The 17,003-nt window shown below is 39.4% G+C and overlaps 1 protein-coding gene across 2 annotated transcripts in view; it reads left to right on the top strand.

Moving 5' to 3' along the window:
- The window catches only part of LOC105499424 (RAB3C, member RAS oncogene family), a 292,548-nt gene that overhangs the window by 206,571 nt on the left and 68,974 nt on the right, over positions 1–17,003 (top strand). The gene's annotated exons all lie outside the window — the stretch shown is intronic.

The following is a 17,003-nucleotide window of genomic DNA, read 5'->3' as shown; positions in this document are numbered from 1 at the left end:
GCCTGGGACTTAACAGTTTATGTATTTAAGTATAACAAATTATTAAAAGCACTCCTTGGGTACCAATATCTCTTCCGGTTCTCCTTTCTAAGGAAAAATATTGGTCTGGTCTGGATCCTTCTTTGTAACTTACATGCAGTCTCTGTCCCCAAATCATCTAAGTCTAGATATCTTGTTTCTTACTCCAGGGACCTTAGTACCTAAGTTTTGTTCTTTGCTTATGCACTTGCTCCAGGTATTACCTTTATGAACTGGGTGCTTCCAATGCATTCAGCAAAATACAGACTGTGGCTGTGTGATGCTGCCACTCTGTCTCCCTAGACAGAATGAGCCTATGTCTGTTTCATGACCCTTTGAGCCAACTTGTTGCTGGTATAATCAGTGTTCTGGAATATCCTGAGATCTTAGGTGGAGGTTTTCAAACCCTCCTTTGAAGGAAGTATGGCTTCTTCCTTAATGGTGGGACTATAATAAAATATTAAATATATCATGGTAGTCACAGTTTCTTTCTCCATTGTAAAGAAATTGTGACTACTATGATATATTTAATATTTTATTATTAATCACCTATCTTGTAGTCTGTAACTATGTACCAGCTATAATTTCATTCAGATCCTCTTTGCTTCTCTCTAGGATTCCAAATGTGTTTTGTTTTTTCCTGAATTGGACTCTAGCCCTATCTCTGAATAGTAACTAGAACTGCATCATTTCTCAAGGCAAGAAGAAACCCCTCTAAAAATGAATGAATGAATGAATGAATGAGTGAATGAATGGGAAATCAGTCAAATAAAAAAAGTGTTAAGACCTCCAGCAAAAATCCTCATAGCTGCTCATCATTGTCACACCTGACTCCACACAGTATGGCCCTCTAGGATTTCATGTTCGCATATAACCCTTTGGGTGAGAGAATGGTCTGCTGCTAGGTAGATATGATTGGTTAAAATTAATACTTACATATGTCTTTCCCTACTATTACTTTAGTTTCTTTTATTTCAACTTGTAAAAGTCTTCTAATTTGGCTTCTGTATTTCTAAGCATTTCCTTTCTTAACTAGGGTTCTTCTTCTGAATATGATTTAAGTAACTGTTTTCTTAATTCTCCTAAGCATGGTTCCTAACTACAGTAGCACCATTCTAGATACACAGGGAACAAGTTAATTTATTATGTAAAATATATACTTTGAAAGCATGAAGGCTTAATTCTTCATTGAAAAAAACGTAGGGTTGGGATGAAAACTCTATGTTAATCTTCTTAAATTACTCTTTTGTTCATGTTTCATGTCATCAACCTTCTCAGAATCTACCGGTGGCTCCCTGGTACCTATACAATTAGGTTTAAACACTTAGCATATAGAGCTCCCTGTAATCTGAACTCAACCTACACTGTATCTCTTTTCTCTCTTTATCCGGGCCACTGGGCTTCACTCTAGTTCTCCAGCCCACCCTGGACCAAACCAGAATGTACTCTTCCGACTTCCTCCTCCCTCTCCACTACCCCGGTCCCTGACTTTCACCTCTGTATGTCTCATTTTACTCATTTTTCAAAGTCAAGCTTAGATTTTATATTCTACATAAATTTTTTTGATTCTCCCTTCTACTGAATCTCTACCACATTTTACTTTTTAAAAATTTTTGTAATACTTTTCACTATCTTTTGAATGCACATCTTATCAACTGCTCCAGCCTGAAAGCTTCCTGAGTAAAACTGTGTTTTAGACATACTTGCATCCTCTTTTACCCCTTATCCCCATGACTAAAAGATGTAAGGTCAATAAAGCTTTGGAGAGAGAATGAATGAATGAATGAATGAATGAATGGGAAGTGGAATACATTGGCACTTGTCTACTGGTATACCACAGGTTCAGACTTCAACAGGTTAAACAGGGGAGGCTTGGAAGAGAAAGCATCCTTGACATAAGTGAGCCTTCTCTCTCTACATGCTTGCATGTTACATGACATGCCTTAAACTCCCGTCAAAAATCTACATGCCCCCCCTTCCCCCGCACTTCCTCTAAGAGCCTTAAACCAAATATTTTCTCTTAGGTTTTCCTCCAGAATTTCTCATCGCATGCTCTAACACCTTGTACACAGTATTTAAGTAGCATCTCCAAAGGTGAATACTCATTTGCCCGCCTATATATATATACACACATATATATATAATTACTCATCTTTGATAGTAAATGTTAAATATTTATTCCCATACTTAAACATAATGCACAGGATTCCTTTTTAGTGACTGCTATAAGTTACTTTTTTCTAAATCAGCCCAAACATGAAAATTAAGCATTTTTTTCTGCTCAGAAATCATTTCAATGATAATAGTGTTTAAAACTTTGCATTTCTAAAGTACATTGTATTTGAGAATTCTATAGGATTGTTGGAACATAAGTCATGCAAAGGTATGAATCAGTCAGCACTTCACTAGGAATATTAGCTTTATACCCAGAAAGCACTTAACAGCCTTTGCCACCTGAAAAAAAGATAGGATAACAATACTTTCTCAAGAGCCAGGTTCTAGGACCACATTTACCTTTCAAATTTAAAATATGAAGGCTTTTCATTTTTATAGCTTTTGATTGTACTATGTCCCATAATGTTATTTTTAAAAATTGCTTCTATTCTTTCCTGGTAGGAGACTACCATATAACCCCTTTTGATTTCCAAGAGATGTGGAATGCAGATCTGTAACACTGCATTTTCATAACTCTTCCTTTTCGCTTCAGATATGTTTTTGTCATTAATGTAGTACTGGCAGGTCTGAATGTGTTTTCCTAACCTTATTCCATCCTCCCTTTGCTAGGAGTTAATTTAGTGAGAGCTCAACACACACAAATATACATTTATAAAGCACAAATGCCCCTCAATCATAAAGAAAATGCCCTGTGAGATACTCATCATGGGACATTTTTTCAGATTAAAGGCTAAAAGATATCTTTGCATCAAGCTCAGCTGAGTAAAAGGTTTGTTTTCCTATTCATGTATGGTGAGAAAATTTAAATTGACATTTCAATCATTCAAAATAATGAATATCTGAAGTGCAGGAATAAAGACAACATGTGAGTATCATTTAGAACAGAAAGCTTTTCCTCTGTACCTGGTAAACCAAAAATAGATTTGTATTTTCTTCCAAAGAATTATAATCTTTTATTAGGACATATTCTAGGTAAGTAATTTGTGTTTCTGCTGAAAGGGACATGACACAGAAAACCATTATTTGTATTTTAAGTAGTTGTCTCACAAAGTACCGAGGGAGCAAAGACCAAGTATTTTCCATATAGTACTTGCTCTGGATCAAATACTTTTAAAGTAAATGCACTAATAAGCTTGGATCCCAAGAAGGTACTTATCCTACAGGCAATTTTGGGCATGTGGCCAGTCGTAACCTGACAATGCACTGAGATATTAAACATCAAAAATTCTCCCTTTTTCTTTCCTTCCCCTTTATCCACCAAAACCATTGTTTTTAAGATTTTCTGAGCAAACCAGAAACCTTGAGAAGTTATTGTTTTTGACTTCAATGTTGGCTGACTTAAATCCTTTCATGGTAGACAAGCATTTTCATGCCCCTATAACCATATAAAAGTCCGCTGGGAGACCCAGAAGTTGAAATGGTAACTATATTCTGTTGTGAGTCAGGAGTCTGTGGGTGAGCATATGGGAAGGCACTTTTATTAGCAGCCCTGGAATATTGTGCCTGGTTCTCATCCCGAGATAAGGGATGAAGGATGCATAGAATCCAGGGTGATATTCTTGATTGGTTGAAGGCCCGCCTTTCCCTCTCCTGTTTGAAAACATAGCTTTAAAATAAATGGGTCAGAAAGCCTCACCCGTTGAAAAGTGAGGAATATCATAAATAGTCCTCCACATTTTCATTTTGGAGACCCTGGGTGTATTAGTCTGTTCTCATGCTGCTAATACCTACCCGAGACTGGGTAATTTATAAAGGAAAGAGGTTTAATTGACTCACAGTTCCACATGACTGGGAAGGCCTCACAATCATGGTGGAAGGCGAATGAGGAACAAAGTCAGAACTCCCCTTTATAAAACCATCAGATCTTGTGAGACTTATTCATTATCATGAGATAATGGGAATAACATGGGAAAGGTCCACGCCCATGATTGAATTACCTCCTATTGGGTCCCTCCTATGACATGTGGAAATTATGGAAGCTACAAATCAAGATGAGATTTGGGAACACAGCCAAACCATATCACTCGGTTTACATGTATTGCTGCTCTTTCATTAAAGAAAAAAATGTGCTACAAGCCAACTAATGACCAATAAATGATCTTGCTCTTATTACCAAATATGTTTCCTAAGTAGGGAATGCTGGAAGAGAGGGAGAAGTCAAAAAGACTAAAGGGTAAGTGTAAGGAAAGAGAAATCATCTACCTTTCCCCTTCTTCCCATGACCTCATATCATGCTTGAAAAGAATCAATGAGCTTTTCAGGATCATTAGCATACTTCCATAGGCTGTGTGAGATGCAGATCTAAGAGCAGACCTCAATTCTAAAGGAGAGCATGGGGTTATCTATCTTACCCACACAGTCAAGGTATTGTCTCCTTATGGCTTATCCATGTGTCTGGTCTGTATCCTACAGGAAAGCAGTGGAGAAAGTAAGGGTGAAAAGCTAAACTCAGCATCATGCAGCAGTTGTGGTGGGCTAGATTTTACACCTGGAAACAAGGTTACCTAACTGTCCCAGTTTGCACAGGACTGGGGGGAATTTCTAAGACACAACATTTTACAGTTTTAAAACCAGAACATTCCTGGGCAAACCCAAACAATTGGTCATTCTGAAAACCTAGGATTTAGGTTCTCTTCACCATTGAAGTCTTCTAAAACCCATACTTTCAAAATTATCTGCACAGTGGAAATATCTAGGGCATTTTAAAAGCAACTGATGTTGGTGTCCCACCCCCATAGAATCTGACTTCATTGGTCTGGGATGCATCCTGACCCTTGGGGGTTCTTAAAGCTCCTCAAGATCTAATGTGCAGGACAGATTGGCAACCCCTGCACTAAGTGACTTTGCTAAATTATTTAACCTCTCTGAGCCTATTTTTCTTTTGATAAAAATTTGCCCTGCTTCTTTGCATATTACTGCTGTACAAATATTCAAGCTTCTACTATCTGGAATATTCTGAATCAGTGCATAGGAATCAATCACCTACGGATCTTGTTCAGTGAAGATGTTGATTCAGTAGGTATGAGAGGAGGCTAGAGAACTTGCATTTCTAACAAGCTCCCAAGTGATGCTGATGCTGTTGGTCCAGTGTGTAATTGGGTTTGTGGCAGGCAAAATAATGCCTCCCCACAAGGTGTTCACATCCTAATCTCTAGGACCTGTGAATGTGTTATGTTATTTGACAAGGGGAATTAACGTTGCAGATGGAATTACAGTTACTAATCAACTGACTTCAAAATAGATTACCCTGGATTATTCAGGTAGACCTCATATGATCACAAGGGTCCATGAAGAGGGGTGCGGGGAATGATGTAGAATAGTCAGTTTCAGAGTGCTGCAATATGAGGAAGCCAGCCATTGCTGGCTTTGAAGATAGAAGGGAACCCAGAGGTAAGAAATGTGTTAAGTCTCTAGATGCTGGAAATTACAAAGAAACAGATTTTCTCCTAGAGCCTCCAGAAAGGAACTTGGCCGAGGACACACTGATTTTTGCCCAGTGAAGCTTCTGTCAGACTTTTGACCTACAAAACTGTAAGATAATAGACTTGCAACATTTCAAGTCTTTATTGTTATTTGGAACAGCAGCAATAGGAAATGAATACAAGTATGATATTAATCCACAACTCAGGAGAGCAGTAAACACAGTTTCATTGTTCATTAAGCCAGTTTCTCACTCTGAGTCACTCTCCCAGACCTGAACCTCATCCCTTCCTGGGGTTTTGAAACTCCACCACCCCTACCTCCAAATTTGGCTATAGCTCTAGAGTCCAGCGTTTAGGGATGCATTGGAGGCAGCTGGCTGGTCCATCATCCTTTTCCCCAGTGGCACACTTACAGGTGCAATCTTGATGAGGTTGCCCATGGTGGAACAGGCGACTCTAGACAGGAGGGGCGCACCATTCCCTCCCACTCCCTTTCCTCGGCCTCTCTTCCTCGCCCCTTCAGCACAACCCAGGAGAATATGGCTTTTCTCAGCTCTTCTCCCTCTCTGGTTCTTCCGGGCTCTGTGTATATCTCCATGAATTCCCTAAGTTCTCCCAAATGTTTGAGCTTTGGAAAACAAAGTTCAGGAAAACGTGCAGGTTATTTTTATTTTTCTTCCGGACCACACGGCTTCCCTGAGACACTGAGCCCAGCTGGCTCCACCGCAAAGTGGGGGGAAAAGGGAACAGACCCAATCCAGGAAGTAAAGAACATGACTCAGTTTGTCAAAAAAAAAAAAAAAAAAAAAAAAAAAAGCATCTACTTATGTGTGACAAGTGAGCAAAATTAAGTTTCCTTTATACGCCCCCTCACCCCCGCGGCAGATACATGTGCCGCATCTGCCCGGCGCGTCCAGCAGTTGAAAGACATCGGGCTCCCTAAGGATATCCGCGGCCAGTTGAAAGGAAATGAAGCCCAAAAGGCTCAGAGATAAGACGACCAGGGCCAGAAAATTCAGTGCATCATTTCAAGATTCCATGTCTGGGAAACTAGACTCCTTCTCATATCTTAAGGGTGAAATGAGTGGTCACTACTGGCGGTCCCACAACAGCACACATTGGGCAATAGACCTGAGCCCCACACGTCCCCAGATGATCCTCACCTGCCCCTTGGGAAGCCCGGGAGCTCAGAGCTGAAAATACTTCCGTGTGGAGCTGCTACTAGGCTGGCTTCCTTTCTGAGCCTGACCACGGAGTTCCTTACGATTTCCACTGCAAAGAAATACTCTCTATGCAAACTGTAAGAATTTTCTCTGTAGATTTCAGTTATAGTGCCATTGTCGATGACTACCTCGGAGATTGAGACTCATAAGAAGTCTCCTGAGAAGAACATACAGAAAAATGTTAAGGGATTAATGTGGGAGTAGAATTGCGGGTAATTTTTTTCTTTATGTTTTTGTATATTTTTTCATTTTCTAGAAGAATGTGTTTTGTCTATATATTTTGCAAAATAAGTTTTTAATTACTTAAGAAGAATTATGGAGAGTTTGCGCTCTTTGCGGTGAACTGGAGAAGGTAACAGTTTGGAGAAGGCTGTTTCCCCTACATATAGACCTTAGCGGGATATATCTGCCAGCCTCACTGGGCTGGAACTAGAATCACCTTTAGATACCATGAATAATAAGCACAGTAAAAGTAATGTGACACCAGATGATGTTTGTGTTCTTTCTTGTGCACGGTCTCATTTGCATCTAAGGACTGTGGAGAGTTCTGTGCCTAGGTCGGCGGGAACAGCACCCTCATTCTTCAGGTTCTGATGTTCAAGTCAGTGCTATTAAATTCTCAGTTGTCCTAACTCCTTTTCCTGAGTGCGCAACACTCCCCTCCCTCCACTGTTGTTGGTTAGGGATTCCAGACTAAACAGAGATCAAGCCTTTTCTTTTTTGCACGAGCATAGGTGCTGTAGATAAAGCCCAAAATACAGAGAAAACTGTACCACAGAAATGCAGGCTGGAGGAACAGAGAGCCAGAGGGCAAGTGCAGTTGTTGCCTGCCTTCTGCCAGGCCCATGTCACCAGTTCACTGTTTATTTCTTCACCAAGCCTGCTATTAGCAGTAGGTCTGAAAGCTTTGAACTTAACTGATGTACATAAAGCAAGCTGTTCGTTTAATCTGCACACTTAATTCAGCTCTCTCTGCATGCTGCTTCAGTCTGGCTTCTTTCCATATAAGGAGTTCACCGGATCTCTCTGCAGCACCCCTGCCTCTGTCTTGAAAACCAGCCAAAGATGGCTTTGTGTTTAATGCACGTGCTGTAGGCCGAAAGCCCCAGCTGCACTGCCACCACCTTGCCCCCTACTCCTGCCAGGTAAGTCCTATGTGGTCCAGTTCCATCTTGCCCTCAAATGAGAACCTGCTGAATTCTATTATTTGGGGATTTTTTAATGTAAATGAATGGAAAGAAAGTCAGTTTTAATTTTGCCTGTCTGACAGATTATATCAGAAACAAATGCATTTATGTGTGTACAATTTCCTGTTTGTGAAAATGTTGCTGGACCCTGCTTTAGTGCGCCTGAAGGCAGATTTGGTGAAAGCTTTAGGCACACTTCTCAGTAAAATATGCATTTCAAATGCACTAACAAGGTGTGTAGAATTGAACACTGGGTGGTAGAGAAAGGAGGGCCATTTTCTCACTTGTGTATAATGTTCTTTTCTAAGTAAATACTGGTAAAGTCTGTGTATAATCACAGTTTTATTGAAAGGTTAAATAGGTGGCTCCATTTGGGTATTATCATAAATAAGTAATATTTGCTACAGAAATCTCACATTTTGGATAATGGTATGTAAATATATCATATTCCTTCTTCCCTAAGTGGTTTCCATGGCTTAGTGCCTGTCAAGATTTTGTGAAATATCTGCAAAACCAGATGATGCCACTGGGATGAAGGGAAGAGTGAGGAGATTTAAAAATAGAGGCTAGCTTTAGGAGTCTATGCTAAGGAACATGGGCACGTGAATCTGGGAATGGAGGTGCTTGAGTGCATGCAGCTAGGGGAAAGAAATAGTCACTGAAAGGCATGAGAGAAGGAAAATGCATTATAAATACAAAATTGGGAAAACAAAATTTAGATGCTAAGCCAGGCCTTGGTGGGGAAAAAAATGGAACCACTCTTATTTGGTTATGCCTTATCACCGCTGTTCTGCTTTGGGCACCAGCTGCCTCATTTAGAACCTGTTCTTCTCACAACATTAACCAAGGTGAAAATATTATAAAACCCTGACAGTGAATGACAGAAGCTTGAGATATAGTGTGTATATCTACTCAGGCATGACTGTAGATCCCAAACCAGATACCCTTAAGCCTATTATCTGCAGAATAACAGACATTTGCTCTTATCATTATACATGTGAACTGTCTACCTTATTTCAACAGTTATTATCAATATATTAAACAGCTACAAAATAGCTGGCCCTGTGTTTTCTGTTTTATTGGAAGTATCTCATTTACCTATAGTCTTCTGAAAGTCAGTATTATTCCCATTTTTACAAATAAGAAAAATTTTAGGGCTCAAGGAAGTTAAGTATCTCAGCCAGAGCCACACAGTTAATGAGTGGAGGAGACAGGATTTGAACTCAGATCTATATACCTGGGAAAGTTTATGTTCTTTCCACTTTTAAGCAGCCTCTTTATTAGGAAAATTTCATAGAATTATAAGATAGGAATAAGTGAGAAAAGGGACATACAAATAAAACCATTTTCTTGGGAATATTGGAACCACAGCTTAAGTCAATAATTCTATCCTGAAGTGTTTTGATTTGTTGCCTGAATTTTCCAGTAGTTGAAACATTAGCCAGACACACCGGGGCATTATTTCTCAATGCTGGTTACACATTGTACCAACCTGAAGAGCTTTAAAAAATAGTTATGTCTAATCTCCACTCCCAGAGCTTCTGATTAAATTGGTCTGAGATGTGGCCTGGACATTATGGGTTTTAAAAGCTCCCCAGTTGATCCTAATATGTAGCGAAATAAGTATTTTCCCCTTAACAGCCTCTCCTAAAGTCTAGACCCATTAATTCAGCTAACTTAGCTATCTCTGGTTTAATATCCCATAGACATCTCAAACCCAACATGTCCAAAATAGGACTTTACATCTTTTCACTTAAACCTGACCCTCGTCTTCCTATATGATGTTTTTAAATGCCAAATACTATAACTAGACTTATTATTCTAAGTTAGTCATATTTTTTATCTGAGTTCTGAAATTAAAATAGGCATGCCTGACTACTAGATGGCTGTTATATAAATTCATAAATATTTGCATCTGTGGGATTTCAAAAGAGTAGCAGATTCAAACCCCGATTAGTATTAGAAATGTTGTAATAGCTCCCTCCTGAATGCCAAAGGAAGACAATGCTCAAATTAAATGCTGTACATCAGAATAAACATGTGGGCCTTATTGTCCATATATAAAGTGAGTGTGGAGCATTTATACCCCCAAAGAATGCCAGGTTCCACAGGGAAACAAGGACCACTAGCCCTGAGATGCATGCTCCACAATAAAAACCAAATCTAATATATTAAGCGGGAACAAAACAAAGAAGGACCACTGGAGCCTACTCTCTGCTTCCCCGTTGATGCAAGAGGATTGCACTTTTTCACAGGTTAACACTCTACGTGGCAAAGAATGGTACATGGCCTAAGAGAAAAAAAAATGGTATCTCTATAGAGATATCTATATAATGATATCATATAATAGATCACATAGATCATTTCTATTATAATTATTTGATAAAAACCCAATTCAATTTTCCCGAAGGAAAAAAAATCAAGAAGCCATTGACCCACATAACTGAAGAGTCCAGAGGTGATCTAGCATCAGGCATAAATAAATCCAGAAGGCCTGTGGTGACAACACAGGTCTGTCTCTCTGGATCAACTTCCTCCTTCCATTCTCCTGTTCCTCCTTTCTCCCTCTGTCTGGTCCTGCTCTGCCTCAAATTTGGCTGTATTTTGATTTCAGAACTGAGACCAAAGTTATGAGTAATAAGTCTGGCTATATATAATTTTTGACATTTAAAAAAAAACATATAGGAAGAAAAAGCTTACTCTCAGTCATGCCCTTTACCCATGGCAGCTTCCACAAATCTCGATTTCTGTCCCTCCAGTTCTTAGATCACCAAAGTCATTTTCTTTCTTACAGCAGTCTCACAAAAAGTCTTGTGATTGAGGCTCACTGGACCCAGGCCTGAACTAGGTTGTGTAGCCAAGGGGATTTCCTTGACTAGGCCTTTACCATGGGCTCATCCCAGGAATCAAGAGAGAGTTGGTGTGTTCAAACCACCTGGGACTCACAATGGCAGAAGGGTGAATGCACAGGAGAAATCAGGGCTCCATTACAACATGAGGAGTTAGATGTTGGACTGGACAAAGTAAGGAATCCCCAGTGCAATCTCTGCAGGTGCAGAGAGAAACAGATCTCAGCCATCTGGGGATATAAGAGGATTTTCAAGAAGGTGTGATTAGGGATGAGTCTTGGAGGATTGGCTGGTTAAGAGGAGATATAAAATAAATTTAATTTTGTTGAAACATAATTCATGTCCTCCAGGACCCCCTCCATTATTACGAATCTAAGAAGCTACTTAATCTATTTGGTGCTGAAATAAAAATGTTTGGTTTTGTAAATAAAGATTCTGTTTATAATAAAAGAGACAGTATCATTCAGATTCAGCAGGTCTCTACCATCAGGTATAATGATATCTTTTAAAGTGAGAGCCTCCCAAACTTTAGCAATTATTTCCTCACATAAGCATTCCAGTATTTTCATGAAACTCTAAAAAGTGAGAATTTATGATACTTAGAAGCATTTTGATGTTGAGAAAATATTTCTTTCTGGCACTGGCCTTCCACATAATTGTAGGCGAGTCATTTAAGTGGTTTACCTGTTTCTAAAATGGAGATGATATTGGCCAGTAATAACGATGACTGATAATAAGATTGTTGTACATGGCAAAGGAAATAATGCAAATGAAGTAGCAAGTACTATACAAATAAGTGTGAGATGGTGTCATTGTACAGTTTTCAAAGTAATATTTGAGGAAATTAGGTGATAATGGGAGTGTTTGTTTCTTTGCATATCAAGCCATCTCCATTTTATGTTCGTTAAATTCACCACCAGAGCTTATTATAATAATTCAGCATTATGGGTAAAATTGTGTTAGTGTTTACTTTGGAAATTTATAAACCTGGTGACTTCTATATCTGGAATACTTCCAGGAACTAAGGAAAAGGTGATGGGAACAGCTTCCAGGCACCTAACAATAACAGCCCTGCAGCTATGGGGGCAAAACCTTTTCCTCATGTAGTAATGGGTATTCTAAGCAGGAAGAAAGGGGATTCTCACAGCTAGCAGACATGGTTCAAACCGAGCATCTGAAGAAGGAATCAAGTGCACAGAAAAAAGCAAGAAATTTTACAAAAGAAAAGGGAAAGTGGAAACAAAAGAGAGGAGAGTAACAGATACAAATGCAAGGGACTATTACAGTGCAGTGGAAATTAGAACCGGAGGCAGAAGCTGTGAAACACTGGTTTTGGTGACGGAGGGAGGAGATGAAGGGGAGCGATAGTATACTTACTAGATTTGACACCAGAGCAGAATGTTTCCCAACAACCCTTCCTATAGATGACCAAACTATTTTCATTAATAATTATGATGTGGAATGAATAATAATAGTTCCGATTCTGTGTGTATAAGCACTGCACTATTAAGTATATGTACATACGTGTGTATATGTGTGTATATGTATATAATGCTATTAACTCAAAAGTGATTGTTAGAATTCACACTGACAAAAGATTTTTTGAGGGCAGGAGTATTTTATCATTGACATTGTTTTGTTTCTCATGTTTGCTAGCACATGGGAATAATAGAAAAATATTTAGAGTGTTTTATTATTGTTCTAAAATTCTCTATGTCCAATGCACATTCTTATTGCTTGTACCTGAGGGAGAACCCTGTCACCAATGGAGGGGAGTCAGCAGCCCAAACAGAAAAATATTTAGTTCACTCTGCAGAGAAGGGACACACAGCCTCAAACCTCTCAGTGGGCCCTAAGGGCTTTGCTGAACTCTACAGCCTGTGGATACAATACCAAAAGAGAAATTTTCTTCAGAATTCACTCGGAGGAAAAGCTTCTCTTATGTTTCCTACTTTAAGAATCTCTGGCCAGGCGCAGTGGCTCACGCCTGTAATCCCAGCACTCTGGGAGGCCGAGGCAGGCAGATCTCAAGGTCAAGAGATTGCAACTATCCTGGCCAACATGGTGAAACCCCATCTCTACAAAAAATACAAAAATTAGCTGGGCATGGTGGCACACGCTAATCAGGAGACTGAGACAGGAGAATCGCTTGAACCCAGGAGGCAGAGGTTGCAGTGAGCCAAAATCGTGCCACTGCACTCCAGCTCAAAAATAAAATAAAATAAAATAAAATAAAATAATTCCTATTTATAAGTGTTACAGACTTCATTTTGCCATTTTTTTTTTTTGCTTCGTCAGAGTACAGAATAAGTAAATGTACACACACATATACCCAAGCACACATACATATAGTTTATAGTCCCAGCGTGAGGAGCTTTTAAAAGTCTGACTTCTGGACCTTGTCTCTAGAGAGACTCACTAAGTTTGGGATGAGGTCCAAGAATCTACATTTTAAAAGCATCTGTGTATTTCTGATGATCATTCAGGTGGAGGAATCATTGGCGATGAATTTGCATTTTTCTAGTTCTATGCTCATAATATTCTACTTCAATTAAATTTCTGTGGTCCTGATTATACATTTCTATTTTGTCATTTTATTGTCTATGTTCTTATTTTATCTTGGAGATCACCTTAATACAGAATTGGAATTTAATTATTAGGGGAAGAAAATCCTCTTTCTCCTTTCCTGAAACCATGATTTCTCCCAAGTATAAATGCAGAATGCGAAGCCTCAGGTTTGAGAGGTCATAAATCAGCTGCAAGTTTCTCAGCAGGGTGTATATTAAAATGGAAGGCCTTCTGTTCTTATAGCATGTCACTAAAGAACTTTTATACCAGCAAATGCAATGAAAATTCACAGTGCTTTTTATACCCTCATATATTACTAGATTCTCCCTTAGAAGTGTATAAAACTGTTTTCTCTACTTAAATAATGCCCCCATTTTTTTCTTTTTCTTTTCTTTCCTTTTTTTTGGAGGGGGGGGTCTTCAGACAGAATTTACAATTTAAAAGAAAAGAGAGGAAGAAAAGTAGAAAAAAAGCAGGTATGACACAAAACAAAACACAGAAACTTGTGGGAACCATGATAACTTACTGATTTTTCTGGCTGCAAGATTGTATGAAACAAAAAATAGCAATATATGACACTTCCAATTTCCCTCCTGAAGCAGGCATGACCAAGCTCATTGTGGTCCAGATTGCCTAACTGGTTATGCTTTTAAAAAAATCTTTCTTCTGTTGTCTGTGTCTTTACTAAACCCCAAACGCCAGTCAGTGTGAATATTCACCACTCTACTCAGTTTCATCATGTAAGAATCACTGGTTTTAATTATTTATTTAAAAAACCATTTATTAAGTGTTAAATATTATAGACAAATGACTAAATGATGCTTTAATTTTCATAATGTCTCTATGAAAGTGGTTTCCCCCTCATTTTACAGATGGAGGAAGTGAGGCTCAGAGGAGTTCAGTTACTTTCTCCAATGATTCGGCTAATGTAGTTCTTGTATTTTGATGTACATGAGTATCTCCACTGAGAACTTGTTTAAAATGCTGATTTCTCCTAGGGATTCCACTTCAGTAGGTTCTGTGGAGCCCAGGAATCTGCATTGTTAACAAGCACCAGGGGAGCCTGGTGAAGGTAGTTCTCAGGCCACGTTTAGAAAAAGATCATTGATACGGTTTAGCTGTGTCCCCGCCCTAATCTCATCTTGAATTGTAGTTCCCATAACTCCCATGTGTTGTGGGAGAGACCCGGTGGGAGGTATTTGAATGATGGGGGCGGGTTTTTCCCATGCTGTTCTCTGGAGAGTGAGGAAGTCTCCTGAGATCTGATGCTTTTATAAAGGGGAGTTCCCCTACACATGCTCTCTTTGCCTGTCACCAGGAAAGATGTGACTGTGCTCCTCCTTTGCCTTTTGCCATGATTGTGAGGCCTCCCCAGCCATGTGGAACCGTTAGTCAATTAAACCTCTTTCCTTTATAAATTACCGAGTTTCGGGTATGTCTTTATTAGCGTTATGAGAATGGACTAATATATAATACTATGGGTTTCCCACTCTGAAAGACAGCTCAGAGTTCAAGACATGAAGGAAGTCCCCACCCTGTTCCATTTCCATTTTATCACTTGGCTTTTGTCCCTTCAGAACTCAGGCCACAGGAAACCACACTCCAGCCTACCCATCCTGGCCTGCTGTGTAACTTTCAACCAAAAGTTTTCTTAACTATAGTTGTGTGACTTATAAAGATGTTACTGAAACTGCATGTTGTACTTCATTCTGGGTGAAGGGCCAAAAGAGTTGTAAAAATTATTGAGAAAGTGGGAGCTGAGAGAAGAGGCTCAGGAGAAAAGAAGACAAGTATAGCTTTATCTGTCTCATTGGGCCTCTCAACCCATAGGCCTTCCATTCCCTTCTAATGGTGATTTCCATTAAACAACAGCACACTCACTCACTGGGAGCTGATGCAGAAATTCTACAGTGGTGGTAGAAAGCAAGATAGGAGGTAGGGCAGAAGTGTAGGCATAAGATATAGAGAAAGAGAAAAAAGCAGGAAAAAAGAGGTGGAAAAAAAAGGCGGTGGCTATGGAGATGGGGGAGTCTTGTTAATAGAGCGAACCATGGTTAAGGTTAATAGCACATCGTTCAGACCACCAAAAGTTTGACTATATTCTCTATAGTTCCTAAGGCAACTGCAAATTACTAGCTCCAGGAAAATTACTCCTCTCAGATCTGCATCTCCTCCAATCAGGTTCACTGATATAATCGGTTTTCCCAACAGATGACCTTTCCCTGTGATTTTTGAGATAAAGTGATTGGAACGCAGAAGATAAAAATATAACAGGGTCTAGGGTTCTCCAAGGCCTTTTAGTGTTAGATTTTATGGTGTTTGCTCAAAGTGGTATAAATACCTTTAGGAATCTCCTCACCTATGAAATTAAAAACTTCTTGGACCATCTTTGAAGAAAGTGTTACACAGGTTACAGAAACACTATATGTAGCATTAGAGAAATGCTAAGTTGGGCTTTAACACTTGGCATGTCATGTAATTTTTCTGACCTTCAATTTACCCAGCTATAACATGGTGGCTATAATCCACCACCCAGAGTGGTGGAGAAGACTAAGTGAATAATTATTTAGTACAGAACCTGACAGATAGAAAGTATATCAGGATGCAACAGGGTCCTGGCAGGAAACAGAAGCCATCCCACATGACTCAAAGAAAGAGACTTGTAAAGAGATTATTTACAAAAGTGTTGGCAGGGATATAAAAATGGGATGGTGAGGCACCTGGAGACTGTTATGCAGGAAAACATTACTACTTATAGCTGAAGGCAAAGGAGATGGAAAGAATACTTGTCTATCTCCAGTGAGTGCAGGAGCTGTGGAGGAGAAGCCTGTAAGAGCTATATCCTGGAGAAACCCAGTTACTGCCAGAGAAGCAGGGGCAAGCGACCTTTTCCTCCTCCCAGCATGTGAGCTGCTGCTGGAGCTTCCCATGGCCAAACTCAACTGGAAGCCATATGAGAAAGAAGCCTAGATGATGGAGTTCATAGCAGTCATGTTCCCTGGGCACAGAGATAGGCATGGAATGGATGGGGAAGGAGGAGGTGCAGAGGGGTTATTCAATAAAGTCATTTCTATCTTTCATTTCTGACCCACTACACACACACACACACACACACACACACACACACACACACACCCCTTCCCTCATATTTCCAAACAAAACTGCATATGTAGTATTGGGAAAAGCAGGTGGTATTTAACTAATAATTCCGCTGATGCTTATTTGCTAAGTCCAGTAATGAATTCAAGCTAAATATTGTTGTTTCGTCTCCCAGAGTTCAGGGCCATTAGTGGCTGTATGTACTTAGCAAGACATACTCACTCTTGGACTCAAATCCAGTTTTTTGGATACATAAATATCCTCTAGCTCACTGAGAGACTTAATGTGCTTCCCTAAAGACCTTACTAACTTACTGACAGTGAGTGAATTCAGCACCAAGGATATCAGACTCCCTAGAAGACAAAAAAAAAAAAAAAAAAAAAAAAAAAAACCCCGAGAGAGAGAGAGAGAGAGAGAGAGAGAGAGAGAGAGAGAGAAATTTAAAAATTAGCAAGGAGCTCA

The sequence above is a fragment of the Macaca nemestrina genome, chromosome 6, assembly GCF_043159975.1.
Source record: "Macaca nemestrina isolate mMacNem1 chromosome 6, mMacNem.hap1, whole genome shotgun sequence".
NCBI lineage: Eukaryota > Metazoa > Chordata > Mammalia > Primates > Cercopithecidae > Macaca > Macaca nemestrina.
Note: the sequence above shows the minus strand (reverse complement) of the source record. Positions and strands in the feature narration are given on the sequence as shown.